We start from the raw sequence: 13,301 nt of genomic DNA on the forward strand, positions 1-13,301 counted from the left end.
ATCTGCTTACCAAGTACCTCATAGTGGTGGACGCCATCGGCTACTTGTGCGTCCCCCACGCGTTTTTTTGAAAATTCACTTTCTTGAATTTATCCGGATCCCTCTTTGGCCGTGCGCCTGTACGTTCGAAATCATCATCGTCCTCATAAATATGTTGCCCCCTAAGTCTTTTAGATCTTCTAGGGCCTTCTCCATCACCTGGGCTGCCATATTGCCGTTGTGCGTAATCTTCCGACTGAGGAGGGGAAGTGATGTCATCTAATACGTCCAAGGGGCTGACACTGTTATCCGTCTTACTATGTCCGCGATGTATATGTTGTGATTTGGGATACACCATACCAGATGCATATATCTTTGTATCCCGTTTAATTTTATCTCTTCCATTTTATCTCTTCCATTAGTTTTTTGTTCGGTGAGCATTGGTTCTTGGTTAAGACTATATGTCATATGCTGCCTGGCTGAAGAAACTCCAGCTCTATTCAGTCGCATATCGCCTACTCGGAGGTGATCTATGCCTGACGTACAAGGCCATGTCCAATCTGGAATTAATGGACATGCTCCACCTCAGAAAATCCAAATCCTCAAGAGCCACGAGAGCAAGAGATTTGAGCCTCAACACAAAAATAAATAGGACGTGCTGGAGGGAAAGATTCATAACCCAGAGGCTCCCTACACTCTGGAACAGAATCCCAGTCCATGTTAGGCAGAGCCCCTCACTAACTCTCTTCAAGAGAAATCTTGACGAGTGGATGGGAGATCGTAGGTTTACCCCAGGGGTCATCTTTGTGTCACTACTAGACAGAGGCACAGTAAACTAAACCCTAAATGGGCGTAGTATTCTCATCCTAAGGGGTGGTGAAAGCCACACACACTCTGGCTAGGCTTATAAATGCCCTAGGGCAGATAGCCTAGTACGAACCTATGATAAGGTACTTGTTCACATTTAGGGATATAGGTTATCTTGGTTTTGAGCAAGAATAGAAACATATTTTAGCTAGTAAGTCTTTCAAAGTGATTTTGAAAGATGGGAGGGTGGGTATAGACCTGATGGATACAGGTAAGGAGTTCCAGTCCTTAGCAACCTTGTATGAGTATAGACAGTGCCCAGCAGTCAGTTTTGCCTGCTTTATTTAGCAAAATAGTATACTTTCAACTTTTACATTTGTCTTTGCAAGACAAATGTCCCTCTGATAACATATATCTTTATTTTCCTATAATTCATTATTAATACTTCATATGTTAAAATACTTTAATTCATGTACTTGTACAAGAAGCATGTGCATCACTGCAATGATATCAACTCGACCACCGAAGTATGCCTTTTGTACTTGTATTTGTGAGAACTGGCATCAGCATACTTCTTTTACGCATTAGCCAGTGCTAGAACCATTGATGTTAAGTTGTCTATCTCGCCTTTATTCTTGCTGGTTGGGTTCGGAGCCGATCCTCGGCTCCGACTCGGCCATCTTCAAAAGCTCGAGAGCTGTTTACTGGCTCAGGTCCCCCTCCTATATCCCATGATGCCTGGTGCTAGATACCCAGGTCTCGTTTTCCACTTCTGCTATGAGGTTGCGTTTACTGGCTTAGGTCGTAATTTTCACTTTGTTCTTATATTTAGGACTTTTTTGTACTTTGTTAGGTATACTTTTGTTGTTATAGCTTAGAGTAGATTCTATAGCAGTTTGTTAGTGTTTATCCCCCCTTCAAGTCTTGTTTTCTCCTTAGAGAGTTTTTCCTTTCGCTCCCCCAACCCCCATTTACCTTTCAAAGTAAGCCGTTTTAGTTAGAGGCTTATCATTGTTTTATTTTTAAGGTAGACAAAAGTTTTCTTTTTAGTAAATTGTGGTAGCTTGTAGGTCTTATATTATTATAGCGTGTGTGTGTGCTGTTAGGGTGTGGTAACTTGTGTGAATTGTGTGTATTTTTTTTCAGTTACCTACTCTCCACTCTACTTGTTATTTGTATTTGATTTTCCTTTACAGGAATGTCTAAAGGCACAAAAGTGTCGGGATTCAAGAAGTGTGACTCATGCTGTCAGAAAATGTCTCTGACAGATGGTCACACTTCTTGTGTCTACTGCTTGGGCTCCCTAAACCTGCAGGAATCTTACTCTGTGTGTCACGCCTTTAGTGCAAGAGTCCTGCAGGAGCGTAGGAATAAGCTTATCCTGAGGGGTTTGCTTAAACCTGAAGGATCACCGGCCAAGACTCAGTCAGTGAAACATTCTAGGCTATCGAAGCCATCGGCTCCCAGCTCGGAGCCGTCGCCGGGTATGGCTTCTGCTTCAACTTCGGTTCCGGCTGGAACCAAAGTACCTATCTCTACGTCAACTTCGGCTCCGACTGTTGGCTCCAGCTCTTCTGTCAGAACCGTCAGGGAGTTGGAAACATTCCAGGTCACCATCATTAGAGTCGATACACTCGGCTCCAGGGTCACCCTTATTGCAATTTGAGCGGAGTCATCGATCCCACTCTTCTCAGTCGTCTAGGCTATCTGACCATGATTTGGAGAGAGTGGTGAGCAGGCTTTTAAAGTCGCAGGCCCTGGCAAAAATGCTATCCAGCCCCCCCTCACCTGGGTTTGGCTCCACCTGTTTCTCCAATAGTTCCTCCTTCGACTCATCCCTTGAGTTTGGAGCTGGAGCATGCTGTGGCTGGAACCGTGGATCCATCTGCACCGATACCTCCCCTTTCGGTGCCGTCGTCGGCTTCGATCTCTTCCATGGTGCCATCCTTGGAGGGATCTGGGCGCCAGGACTCCCTCGTTGGCTCCGAGGGGGCGAGTGGCATCGGACCCTTGTCCGACCCCGTTTTCCCTCTTGGAGCTTCGGCGCAGGTGAGTTCGGCTCCTACATCGGCTTCGGAGCCGTCCCTCTTGGTGCCGGGAAGGATTCCGGTCTCTTCGGAGCCGGAGCCTTCTATGGCATCGGGAAGGGGCGCCTTCGAGGTCATGAGTGTGCTGGCATCTGAGTCAGCCTCACGGTCGGCTTCATCGGCTCCTCCCCCCATGGTGCCTGCTCCTGCCTCTGCCCCTCCTCCAGACCCCAAGCATGGAGAACAAGCACTCCAGGGCACCCCATTGGGTGTATCTTCCTCTTCCGAGGCCTCCCCTGTTCATTCAGAGGAGCCCCTTCGAAAGAGAAAATGCAAGAGGAAGCATGTTGACTCCCCTGAGTCTGTCACTTCAGATGCCGATTTGGAGGAGTCGGAAGGGTCCCCGAGATCCCCCTCTGAGGACTCTCCTTCTCAGACATCCTTGAAATCCTTAGGCGGAGGGGGAACTGGACTACCCTTAACCCTTCCGGGGATGAGTCGGTATTCCTGGACGCGTTTGGTTCCTGACCCTCCACCTCCTGGTGTCTCCGCCTTTCGATCCACTGATGTTGGTGGTGGCTCGAAAGGTGTGGTCAGCTCCAGACACAATGCATCCAGCTCCCCGCAGGCCCACAAAATTCATCACCGTCCCTCAGGACAAGCAATTTCTGACCAAGGGTGTTCCCGTTGATGCCATGGTGTTAGCAGCGCCCACTAAAAAGGAGTTGGCTGAAACTTCTTCGTCTGTCCATCCCCCTAATAAAGAATCTAGGATGATGGACAGATATGGGAAGCGGATGTTTTCCTCAGCGACCTTTTCCATGAGGTCTCTGAACTAGTTGTGCCATTTTGCCCACCTTCAAAGAGATCTCCTTAAATAGTTAGGAGATACCCTTCAAGATCCATCAGCTGCGGGGGCTCAGGCTAAGATTGCCTCCCAGCTGGTGACTCTAAATTCTGTAGTAAACTCCTCCATGCGGCTCATCTCTTATGCAGCCGATGGAGCGAGTAGGGCCGCAGGCACAGATATGGCTTTGAGGAGACACTCTTGGATGCAGTTATGCAACTTTGCGGAACCCTTTAAAGCGTCTTTCACCAACACCCCCTTTGATGGTTCTGCTCTGTTTGGACCGCAGGTGAAGGATACCCTTACCAGGTGTGAGCAGAAAGGCAAGACTCTCTCTGCCATTGGAGTCCGTTTTTCCACTCCTTCAAGACCGTATCCCAAGGGTCAGAAGAGTGGGAAGATGTGGTTCCAGAAATCCCAGGGAGCCGTGCCTGACACATGTGGAGAGTTCCCCTCCAGGGGCAGAGGAGGGAACAATAATAGATGCCGCCCTAGGGGCAGGGGGGTCCGCAAAATCAGGGCCAAAGAGAATCCTTCTCTGACAAGCCCTTCCAGCATCCCTGAAGTGCTGCCCAGCTGTCTACCTTCGGAGGCAGTCTGGGGAAGATTATCGCTGTACCCAGAAGCCTGGCAAAGTATAACAAAAGACAAATGGGTACTTTTTATCATATCTGAAGGCTACAAAATCCCCTTCTTTCGCACTCCCTACATTCCCAACAAATCCCTTCCAGATGTTCCACCCAATCTAAGGGATCAAGCAGTTCAAGAAATTTCAAAACTGCTAAGAAAAAGAGCCATCCAGTCAGTCCCAGCAGACCAACAAGGATCCGGAATTTACTCAAGGTTCTTTTTGGTACCAAAAAAGACAGGGGACTGGAGGCCCATTCTGGATCTCAGCAGACTAAACAGGTCTGTTCAAAGAACGAAGTTCCGGATGGTCACGCTACAGTCCATTTTACCCTTTCTGGGTCAGGACAATTGGATGTGCTCCATAGATCTTCAGGATGTGTACTACCATATCAAAATGCACAGACGTTCCAGAAGATTCCTCCGCTTCTGGCTGGGAGCCAGTCATTATCAGTTCAAAGCGCTGCCCTTTGGTCTCACCACAGCCCCCAGGGTGTTCACCAAATGTTTGGCAGTAGTAACCGCTCACTTGAGATGGCAAGGATTCCAGGTGTTTCCATAGTTAGATGACTGGCTCCTTACTGCAAACCACCAGGCATCACCTGCTGCTAGCCAGAGACTACACCATCCAAACGTGCTCCACTCTAGGCATCACAATAAATTTCGAAAAGTCTGCATTGTCGCCCTGTCAATCTATTACCTTTATAGGCGCAAACTTAAACACAAAGGACATGTCAGCGACTCTACCAGTAGACAGAGTGTTAGCCATTCGACGACATGTGCAGGTCTTATTAGGATGCAAAAAGATTCAGGCCAAATTTGTCCTAAAAACATTGGGTCTCATGGCAGCGGCTATAATACTAGTCCCCCTTGCACGCTTTCATATGAGGATTCTTCAGTGGATGCTGTTCACACAATGGTCTTTCCAGCAACTCCCGATGTCTCACAGGATAATGATCACACAGTCAAAACCAACTTGTTTGGTGGATGGTTTCCCCATCATTACACCAAGGCAGATTCGTTCTTCCTCCCCTAGTAGCTACGGTGACCACGGACGCCTCCCTGATCGGGTGGGGGGGGGGCATTATCAGGGCAGAACAGTCCAAGATACCTGGCAGCCTCACAAGTACCATCTGCATATCAATGTCTTGGGGATGAGAGCTGTGCTTTTAGCGTTGCAAGCTCTTCAGAACTCTCTTCCCACCGGGACCATTGCAATTCAAGCAGACAATATGTCAGTGGTATGGTACGGTACATCAACAAGCAGGGCGGAACCAAGTCATACCCCTTATGTAGAGAAGCACTCAGACTTTGGCAGTGGGCGATCTCTTCCCAACGGTTTCTGATAGCAGCGCACATCCCTGGGAAGTCCAACGTTATAGCAGACAGGCTGAGCAGAGCAATTCTCATGCCTCACGAGTGGTCTCTCAATCAGACTGTGGCGGACAGAATCTTCCGCAAATGGGGTCAGCCTTGCTGCGACCTTTGTTCCACCCCCTTCAGCAGCAAGTGCGACAATTTTTTCTCTCTCCTACATCTTCCTGGACACCTCCCCAGAGACGCTCTAGTTCACGGTTGGCCTCAGGGACTTCTTTATGCATTCCTTCCATTCCCCCTGATTCCCAAACTGATTCAGAAAGCTACCACACTGGGATGCAAGATGATCCTCATTGCCCCTTACTGGCCTCGACAAATTTGGTTCCCCTTCCTGCATCATCACCTTCTGGAGCAGCCCTGAACCCTGGACCCAATTCCATATCTCCTGATCCATCAATCGAGTGGGCTGCTCCAATCTCTTCAATCTGTTCTAGCTCACTGCTTGGTTTCTCCACTTCTGACTTTAGCCAGGCTTCCTAACATCTCCCATTTGGTGCATGAAATCTTATCCTCGCATAAGTCGACCACTAGAAAGACTTATGCTAGTAAGTGGAAACGTTTTTCCTTATGGGCAGAGAACAGGAATATAGATCCCTTTTCAGCCCCTGTGCATCGTATTTTAGATTTTCTAGCAGAACTTTTTCGAACTGGATCCTCTTCTGCCACGATCAGAGTTCAGCTAGCTACAATTTCAAACTTTCATATGGGCCTATCTGATTCAAGCATCATGTCCCATAAGCTTTGTAAAGCCTTTCTGAAGGGGACCACTCTACTCAGGCCCCCAGTAAGAGATCCCCCGCCTCCGTGGGATCTGAATTTGATTTTAGCTTCCCTGATACTGCCCCACTTTTGAACCGGCAGCTTCTTGTTCCTTGAAATTTCTTTTTTGGAAAACCCTTCTTTTAGTTGCAGTTACGTCGGCCAAAAGAGTTTCTGAACTTCAATCTCTTTGTGTTCGTCCTCCTTACCTAGTTTTTCACAATGATAGTTTCTCTTCGGACTAATCCTTCCTTTCTCCCAAAGGTTACTTCTGATTGTAATTTGAATCAGTCCATTGAGCTGCCCGTGTTCTTTCCAAATTATTCCAAACAAGGCAGAATACAAATTACATCAGTTGGACGTCCATAGACAATTACACTTTTACTTGCATAGAACCAAGCAATTCAGAAAATCAGACCAGTTGTTCCTGTCTTACGCTGAAGGAAAACAAGGCATACCGGTGTCAAAAGTCACCTTATCTAGGTGGTTGTCTTCTACTATTACCTTTATATATCAGTTGAGAAATAAAGACCTTCCTGCTAAACCCAAAGGTCACTCCACCAGAGCTTTATCTGCTACTTTGGCTTTTCAGGCTAGATTGCCAATGGAAACTATTTGTGCGGCAGCTACCTGGGCTAATCCACATACCTTCATTTCACATTATAAGTTGGATGTGGCTTCCAGAAACAGAGCTGATTTTTGGTTCTACTGTTCTGAAGAGTCTGTTCCGATGAGCCACCCAGGATTGAGGTGCTAGGGACGCTGTCCCAACCAGCAAGAATGAAAGCGAGATAGACAACATTTAAGAAGTTATGTACCTACCATAACGTTCCATGTTAGTTGTCTTCTTCTCACCTTCTTTCTTGCGTCCCACCCTCCATCCCCCTATCCTAGTAGACTGAGAAGAGTTCCTTAGGCTTCTTTATCACTGGCTGAGTCTTCTCTGGCTGTTCCTTCTGACTGTCAGTCTCTCCAGTAGTTTCCTGTATCCTGCTACAGTTACTGTATTATCATGATTATTATTATTATGTCTGTAGTTAGGTTACCAAACGAGATCTGGGTATCTAGCCCCAGGCATCATGGGATATAGGAGGGGGCCTCGAGCCAGTAAGCAGCTTTTGAAGATGGCTGAGTCGGGGCCGAGGATCGGCTCCGAACCCAACCAGCAAGAAAGAAGGCGAGAAGAAGACAACTAACATGGAACGTTATGGTAGGTACATAACTTCTTATTCTTCTGTCAATGGCAGACTGCTTTAAACATTAGTTCAATAGTTTGCACCTGAAGGGCTCTTTTTTTTACTGCTGATAACTGGCATTACTATCGGGAACTGTGCAATTAGTGAGCCTTGATCTGCTGCTTTATTTGAATGTGAAATGATGTCACCAATATAATAACTGTGCATAACCCAAGTTGCTTTTGTGTTGTAGTCTCCTACTTGCCTTGATTAGTTTCCTTTGTTTCTTTATAGGGTAATCTGTAAGTGTAATCAACCTGCCTTGTTTATGCTTAGCTTTACTTGATGCCTAGTAAGGTGTTTTCATAGGAGGTCTTACTCTGTGTTTTAGTTTTTCTTCATGACTTGTAAGGTGTTTCATAGGAGTTTCTATGTTGTATAAGTATGTCTCATATACTGCTTGTAACATCACTGGTTTGTATTGTGTATTGTTTTACCTGCAGGGGCTAAATAATACTCTGAAAGAATTACTATTCTGTTGTATTCTTAAGTGTGCATGAATACTACATAGAACAGATAATCTTGCAAGGGAAAAAAAAAAGTTACACCTCCTTATAGGGCGATTCTCTACTCCAAGGGCTCATATCTATAGTCCACCACTAGGTAATGTTGTTACTAGCCAAATCTGTGTGTACCAAATCAAGCTCTAATAGTTGTACCAATTATTGACTCGCCCTCTTCAAGGTGATCAGAATCAGATGATCTTGTTCTGCTTATTTAAAAAGGTTCTCTGTTCATATTGTGTAGTATCCGAGCTCCATATTCTACATTGTTATTTTATTTATTTAATTTAACATTTGTTGACCGGGCTAGTCTTAACTGGATATATGTCCATTTTCAGTAGAGGCCCTGGGAGAAAAGCTCCACATTAAAACAGATAAACACACAGAGTATTAATAATTCAGTTATAGAACATTAAACTTCAGATACAGATAGGTTGCTAGATAAAAACAGGTGTTTAAGGTAATTTAGCAAACACTGATGGAACAGAAGAATATAACAAAAATAAGATAAGATGATCCTTACGTTTTTTTTTCTTCTACGTCTTGTATTTTTAGCAGTTATACTCATCCCGTTAGCACTATATAAATATATCACACTGTTTTAATATTATCTAGTTTAAACGCCTGTGCTTGCTTCATAATATAGACCACACTGTTTGCAACTTTTCAACTTTTATTTTTCTGCACCTAGCCTTCTGTCCTCCCTATTCTGTGTTTGTTGTTCTCTGCAGTCAGGATTTTGTGTTATGTTCACCTACTTCTTCTTCTTAAACATTTTCACTTCCAGTCTGAACTCTCATGTACTCCTTCGCTCTAACCCTATATGTCCAACTCTGCCTTCTTTCCCTACCTCTGTTATTTTTCCCCTTCTTCCATTGAAATACCACCCCCATTACCTATTCCTTCTTATCCCCTCTTCCCATCACTTTCCCTTCGCACCTGTCACTGTTGTGTACTCATCCTATCTCAATGCTCAGGCATTTTTCCGGGAGCCTTTGGCTGTTTTTTTTCATTACCCTAACTCAAAACATCTCTCTCTTCTTTTTTCTTGGGTAGCACATCCACAACCATCTCTTTTTCTTTGCTGAGGTCCCCGAGAGTACATAATAAACTAAGCTGAACTCAAAAGTGGAACCTTACATCCCTCCCAGTGGATTCCTGAAAAACCCCAAGTGAAAATTCATATTCCTCCCAATCGATGCCTGAACTCTCTACCAGGACCTTTGGTTCAAATAGTTAATGTATGTAAATTAAATTGGTTATAATTATTTTTAACTGTATTCCTTGAAGCCTACGAATGTCTCCTTCGCACATGATCCCCTCATCTCCCACTCTCCATTTCCCTCCTCTAGCTCTCCTACCCCCTGTCCTTGGCTAACTTGTCTATTAACACCTGTAGCTAATAATTGTTGGGACTCTCACAATTTTCTTATATAATTAAGGCAATTGTACTTGCCTTCTATACCACATACCTACCCTTCCTTTTACTGTTCTTCCCTCTTCTTGTAACTTCTTCCCTGTCCTGTCCTGTTCTACTGCTTGCTGCCCTGCCAACACAACAGCTTTCCATCTCCCCTTAGAAAAATACTACCTTTTGTATGTAGCCACATAACATCCTTCTCTTTCTCCTACAATCTTCCACCATTTACTATTCTTTCTTAACTTACCTTACTGATTGTTTATTGAGGTAAAACTTGACTGTACATCGACAATGTACAACAAAAAGAAACAGCATCCTGTTGCTCTCAAATGTACATACTCATACCTACCCCAATGTGGAGACATATATCCCAAGCCTGGCCCTAGCACTTTCCCTCTAATCCCTTCAAATCACTAAACTTCAAAACCCTCAGCCTACAAAGTATGGGAAACAAAATTACACATTTCTATGCCTGGATAGCTCACAGCAAACCAGATGTAATAGCCCCTACTTGAGACATGGTTAAAACCTTACATTAAAGACACTGAATTTCTTTTCCCCCTTCCCACACTTGCTTAAGATCTAACAGACCTCGTAAAAAAGATGGAGGTGTTGCAGTGATATTCCCCAGCAGCCTCAATATAATCCCATACACTGTCTATCCCCCAGTTTTCCACAGCCGAATTACTTAAATCCTTTCTAATAATCAGAAACAATAAAAGTTTCTGTATCGTGGTCCTTTATATCCCTCCAGGCAACAGTATTCCTATATTAGAAGAAATCCTGGCTTGGATCACAAACAACATAAAAAATGAAACAGTCATCCTAAGCAATGTTAACATCAGCTGGCTTTATAGTTCACACCAGCAGCCCTCCACCAACATAACCCTCTACAACTTTATACAGCTAATCACCAATATAACCAGGCCCAATAAAAACAGCAACACTGGCTCTGTCCTAGACTGGCTAATGATCTCTGACACCAGTAAAATCTCTATCGCAAGAGCAGGAACACTACCCAACAGTATTAGTGACTACCTACCTGCCTTTATAATCTGCAAAACTGCACCAGTGCTGAGTAAACATACCTACAAATAAAGCAGAGACCTGTGCCATTTTTAACCAACCGTCCTTAATGAAACTCTACGTAGTCTCAGTTGGAACTCACTAAAAATCCTTCCTTTCGATGCAGTAGTGCTGTTTAACTCTACATTTCTTAGAATCTTAGACAGTCTTGCCTCTCCCCGACAAAAGAGTGAAAACTAATAATGCCAGCTTGGCTTAACATGACCACCAAGCAACTCATGTCAGCCAGAGACGAAGCATGGAAGGAATGGGAAAGGAATAAAAAATCCCAAGACCTCATACAATATAAGGAACTCCAAAACAAAGTAAAGCTGCAAATAACAAAAAAGAATATGAATTCAGACTACAAAATCACCATAAACATAGCCCCCAAAAATTCTGGAACTCTATTAATTCCTTACTAAAATGAGGCTCCAGTAACAACCCATGCCCAGCTGCAGACAAAACACCTACAGAAATAGCCTCACTTTTTAACTCCCATTTCATTGATGCCATTTCCAACCTCACCACCAACTTTCCCCAAACCAACTTAGCTCCTGCATAATCGGCATCCCAGGGTATTTATAGCTCTCCACTCCCCAGCTTTTCTCTTTCACCTATTCCTACAGCTACTATTAAAAAAAAACTTCTTCTAAAGCTCAAAGTAGGCACTCATGCCCTTGACAGCCTACCTCCTGAATACCTACAGTTATCAGCAAACTCTATAGCTTATCCTATCAACATACTCATTAGTAAATCAGTCCAGAAGTCCTATATACCCACAATCAGGAAAAAAGCGTACATTCTCCCACTCCACAAAGGCAGAAGCTATATACAGATGTCACCAGCGTTCGGCATATAGCCATTCTTTCACCCATTTCTAAGATCCTAAAAAAATGCTTCCAATACCTACTAGACAACCAAATTGTTTCCCCTACTCAACATGGTTTTAGACCAGGTCACAATACTACCACAACTCTTTTATCCTTCCTAGACACAGTCAGCTGTACCCAAGATGCTGGAAAAGTGTTTTTTTGTCTTTCTTGATCTCTCCAAGGCTTGTGATACTATCTCTCATCCCCTTCTTCTCACTAAACTGTAACTTTGGGTATCATTCCCTCTACTCTAAACTGGTTCTCCAACGGGTCTATATTTGCAGACCGAAAACTGTAGTGAGCGAACCACAGTTGAGCGGCACATAAAGAGCGAAAAACAGAAATATCGAAACCGGTAAACAAAACAAGTAAAACATGTTAAGTGTTACTAAGTGTTTTATGCAGGAGGGAAAGCCCCCCTGCACCCCCCACACCCCCGCTACTTAAATATACCAACTCCGAGATCGCACTATATTGAAGTAAAGGGAAGAATTCCTTACGGCGATCTCCATTCACTCTTGTGATATTTCCGGCTTTCACTCTGTGTCGCTCAACTACAGTTTTCGGTCTGCAAATGTAGACCCTTCTCCAACTACCTTGCAGACAGGCAGCAACCAAGTGGCAGCAGTCTTTCTCCCCTTTCCTCCAAACGATTACAGGCGTGCCTCAAGGATCTATTCTGGGCCCCCTGCTGTTCAGTATTTTTGTCAACAACTTCCACTCCACCCTTAATCAAGGTACAGTTATCCAGTACGCAGATGTCTCGACCATCATCTGTACTGCCAGCTCCATTATCAGAACTGCTACAGCTTACCTAAAATGCCCTTAGGACCACTGAAACCTGGATGGCTAATAACCATCTTGACCTAAACCCCAGCAAAACCAAGCTTATGCTATTTACCCCTACAAGGACTACCCTCCTGCACAAGGGCAAATTCTCCATCTCCTCTCAAAACAATACCATCATTGAGGTTGTGACAAATACTAAACTACTAGGTGTCATTATAGATGAAAGCTTATCTTTTGACCTTCACATTCACAGTAACATAAAAAAGACACACCAAAAACTAGGCTTACTCTATTGACATAAATACTTCCTTAATACCCCACTAAACTGTTCCTGGCCACATCCTTTCTGCTACCATCTGTTTTGTATGGTGCACTTCTTCTTACCAATATCCAGCTTACCTTAAATCCATGCTGGACTCATGGTATAATAAAACTGCAAAATTTGTGACCATTTCAAAATATTAATCCCACCATTGTACCTCACTACACCTACTAAACTGGCTAGAAACTCGCACACTACCTAACATATATACAATTAACCGCAGCAAATACACTTATATTCAAACCTTTAAACTGTCCTTCCCTTTCTTCCCTGCTCACTTAGTACAGTTCAGTAGACGTCTTCGATCCAGTGAGCAACTTCTCCTGAACATAGAAAAAACTAACCTTCCTGCCGATCAGATGCTGTATTCCTTTACCATCTCCAGACTATGGAACTCTTATCACCATCTCTCAGGACAACCAACAGTTCTTCTCTTTAAAAAATCCCTTAATCAACATCTCTCTCCCCAAACACTATGTACCTGTACTATATTCACACTCCCTGAAATTCAGTAATACCCAAAATCCACAAAAAACACTTCTCTTTACATTTTCCTTCTATCGTCGCTACCCTCTTCCCTCCTTTAGCTATTCACTCATTTCTCCATCTCTTCATACTAGGTCAACCCCTTGTAAACTTTGTATTCCCCTACAGGTAACAATATACAAT

At 44.1% G+C, this 13,301-nt stretch overlaps 1 protein-coding gene across 1 annotated transcript in view; it reads left to right on the forward strand.

Moving 5' to 3' along the window:
- Positions 1–13,301, forward strand: part of LOC122810598 (E3 ubiquitin-protein ligase RING2-B-like) — a 211,834-nt gene that overhangs the window by 29,683 nt on the left and 168,850 nt on the right. The gene's annotated exons all lie outside the window — the stretch shown is intronic.

Source organism: Protopterus annectens, chromosome 9.part0, assembly GCF_019279795.1.
Source record: "Protopterus annectens isolate FY-2018-M chromosome 9.part0, PAN1.0, whole genome shotgun sequence".
In the NCBI taxonomy this organism is placed as follows: Eukaryota; Metazoa; Chordata; order Ceratodontiformes; family Protopteridae; genus Protopterus; species Protopterus annectens.